The following is a 4,134-nucleotide window of genomic DNA, read 5'->3' on the forward strand; positions in this document are numbered from 1 at the left end:
CACCTTGTCGCTTTTGCACAAAGAAATAAAACACTGAAAAATTGTGGATGTTTAAAGCCGGAAGGTAAACAAATAGGCTATAACGAGGCTAACGACGATATATGTCAAGAGTCTCGGTCGATCGGTCAGTCTTTACAAAAAACATAGCGCCCTCTACCGGTGTGGCATTGAATTGCATTTTGACACGTAAACCCAACGCAGAACCATCACGGTCTCCAAGCAACTGCGTGGCCGTTGCGTGATCACTACGCGGAAGCATAACCAAGTCTTAAGGTAAAACATTTTCTTCTACATAGGTTTGCAGCAGACGGGTAGGTTCGGGTCCAGGTTTAGGGAAACGGAAGCTAAAAAGCAAAAAACAAAAGGCAACACAGCTACGCTGCAACTTAGAAGATCTGACAGGAACGAGTGGAAAAGGGTCGGTTCTATACTGCAGGGCTGACGAGGGAAAGTGGAAACAGGTGAGCATGTGGATGAGGGAGTCAGGTGGTGCCATTGGGAAAAGTTTCAAGGCATCTGGTGGACAGGCAAGGAATGGATTTGAGGAAGTGGCATTGTGGCTGGAGGAAAAGACAGAGGGGAGATCGTGGTTCTCAGCACGGCTTTCAAGCTAATGTATTTCTATAAAAGGTCGAGATGACATTACGCAACAAAACCTCGTACTGAGGTTTTGGAAAATTTCACAACAACACTTTTGGGAAATGCAGTCTTGTATGAAAAAATGTTTAATATGCTTCAATGTTCACATATCACTGGATTTCAATTTAGTCACCTCTTCTATGCTCTTTCTTGCCAACCACAGCTAGTTGTTAGGTGACATGAGGCCTGACTCAGCCTTCTGGGTGTACCAAAGATGACGTAGGCAGTGAAGCCCGAATGCGGCTGCCGAATTGTGACATTATTTTAATTTTGCTTAAACGATGCTTAAATACTAAGTTTGTTATTCACTCAGGATTTATTCAATGGCATGTTTTCTTTCTTCTGCTAGTCAGTACACAATTTCCTTCCAATATGACACATAAGTATGTGGATGTTACAATTGATATTGTTGCTTTTGGTTTGTGTGCAAGATGTTGGATAATATTTGATGTCTAGATCCTAAACAACTAACTAACTATTATCGATTCGATTAGGGGTTTTTAGACGATGGGAAACAACTCTTCACCAGCGGGGTGTATCTGCTGAGACCGACACGTGGATGCCGTTTCTGTTTAAGGACCCTACTGAGAAAACCACAACAGACAGATGGCGGGTATCGAGACCTGCTGAAAACAGACACCTTAACCTTTAAAGCTGTCTCTCTCTGTGGAGAGGAATGAATCCTACACCACATCCTGTCAACACCACATCTTCACGGCTTCCACGAGACTGCTGCAAAAACAGCACACAATAAGCAGGGCAAAAATGTGGGCCAGCAGAGGGATCGAAACCTGGAAAACGATGCCTTGCAAAAAGCCCAACATTTTTTGGGTGTTCATTCATTGAAAGCGATTGAGAGCGGAATCATGTTCACATTTTTCCTGCAACGGCCACGCTTGCCTGTCCCTCGGCGATGGCATTATTGCCCACCCAAAGCTCTCCCACCTCCTCTCTCAGTGGGTCAGCTGGGCCCAGGGTGTGTGGGATGTTGCTGTATGTTGAGGGAGAGGGAAACTGTGTGAAAACTGTGTAGGAGAGGCTAAGAAAAACATTACGGCCTGGCAGCAGCGTTGTAGGGAGTGGAGGACGAGGAGGAGATCAGGGGGGGCAAGGGAAGGGGAGGCTGGGGAGGGGGAGTGCAGCGCAAGGGTATGACATAGGGGAAGGTAGGAGTGTTTGTGTGTGCATGTGTGTGTGTAGGGGTTGTCTGCTGAGGTAATATCTCTGGGAGCGTGGTTAGATCATGTTCCCCTCCCCGTCTTCTCATGCTGTGGGTGGGGCTTTGTGGTGGGTCCGGCTGGAAGAGAGGGAGGGAATGGAGAGGTGGGGGGGGGGTAGGAACGGACATGGTGAAAGGCGGGTGGAGGGGGTTGGTTGAGAGATGGGCAGTGCCGACGGTTCTCACAAAAGCAGCACCAGCGTCACGCCCCTGAAGTGGCAAGACTGGTTCACATGAGCTCTTCTCCACCTTCCTCTACTTCCCTTCTGTCATTATCGTCTCCTCGCTTTCTCCCATTCGTTCACTAATTAGATGTTCTTTTTGTTGCAGTTTTACAGAAGTTAGATCACAGAGAATCCGACATGAAATACAATGACACATATCAGGCAGGCACTTTAAGTCGGCAGAAATCAGACTAATTAGGCTACTCTGTGTTTCTCAGAATGTGGTGACACTTATACTGTATTCTACCACAGGTACATGCAGGGACCAAATACAACACTAACTTGCTAGCCCGGTGGCTATATGTTCAACACAAGGTTTCATTTTTTTTTTTTTTCCTGCATTTGTCCATCAACCATCAACCTCACCTTTATGTTCAGAGCCAACAATCAAACATTAGCAAGCTAACAAACTACACATAGCAAATACTACCTGCTAAATGCATGCTCATAATGAGAATGAAAACATGCCGTTGCTAGCGTGGCTGTATAGACACTTCATCTTGTTCATACTCTAATATTGTGATTAAGGCGAATTCCTGAAATTGGATTATTTCTGCCTGAAATGAGAAGGAATACAAACGAAATGTCTAAGCTTCTTTATGCAGTAAATCCTGCTGTACTTTGTTGTGAAATATATCTGCGTTTTCTACATTTGGTGTGCTTGGCAGGAAATATGCAGGCATTGTGTGGCTGCCAGTGAAGTGTCAGATTTTATATGAAGGCTTTGGTCCAGCAAATGGTAATCCACACTGAAGATAGAGGAATCCTACCACTCTCTATGAGTCTATGAACTGAAAAAACAAAGCAACCACTAATCCGCCATTTCACTGTCATTTCATGTTCATGTCATTACCAGCCATGACAGCGTGTGGCTGGTGATGTTTTCACCTTGTGTGTGTGTGTGTGTCTTCAAGACAAAACGTGGCCCTGGGGACGCCTACTGTAGCGGGAAGAGTATTCTGCATATATTGTATGTCCATCTGTCTGTGGACAGATTTTGTCAATGCCATGGTGTCACACCTGAAAAACATGCAGTCAGGAAACTTGTTGAGATCAGAATGAAGGCCGTGTACATGGAAAGGTGTGGTCAGACTGACCTCTTTCCCACTTTATTGCCCCTGGCCTAATTTGGCATTGCTGCTGCTGTGATCCAATCACAAGCTGTGGTCTCCAGTGTTCATTTATTGTTGACTTAGTATTTCTTCTAAGTCCCTGTATGATGAACATGAGCAGTCTCTATGGACAGGTTTGATAGGAATGTTACCTGATGGAACCTTCTTTGCCACATTTCTACAGTGATGAAACAAACAAAGGTAGAAGCTGGATATAATAAATCAGATTGTACATTAAAAAAAGCTAAGCCTATGTTCTAGTACTTGATGTGTTCAATAAAGTCGCCTTCCTTCAGTCTGCATACTGATGAAGTTTCTGATTTCCAAAGACCCCGGTTCGTATTCAACGATGAGCTAAATTCCCAAGGCCTGCTGAGAGTAATTTCCATCCATTATCGATTACCGCACACCCTGTTCAGGGTCGGGTGGGAGACATCAGGTGAAGGCAGGTCGCCAGTCTGTCACAGTGCTGACACATAGAGACACCTAGGCTAATTCAGAGTCACCAGTTAACCTATACTGACATCCTATACTTACATCCAACAGCCTGATCGTTTCAAAACTACACTCATCTGCCACCCTCGTGCCTGTACATTAATTATGAAGCTGCTTAGCTTAGCACAGCATAATGAATGGAAACGGGTAGAAACAGCTAGCCTGGTGCTGTTCAAAGGTAACAAACTCTGTCTACAAGCACCCCTAAAGCCTGAGATGGAAGAAAAGTGCCAGCATGGTAACAATCTTCTCATCTGATTAAGTACGAGATACAAATTGTTCTAGTGGTAATACAGATCACGTGTCCAGGCAGTCTCCATGGTGACCATGGCCACGGAGATGTTGAGCAAACAGCACACCTATTCAGAAAATGGTTATTTGGTATCTTAAAACAAACGATGAGTTAACGAGGAGTTCATTTAAGCTCAATTATAGTTTATATCCC

The sequence above is a fragment of the Eutrigla gurnardus genome (assembly GCF_963514095.1).
Source record: "Eutrigla gurnardus genome assembly, chromosome: 19".
Taxonomy (NCBI): domain Eukaryota; kingdom Metazoa; phylum Chordata; class Actinopteri; order Perciformes; family Triglidae; genus Eutrigla; species Eutrigla gurnardus.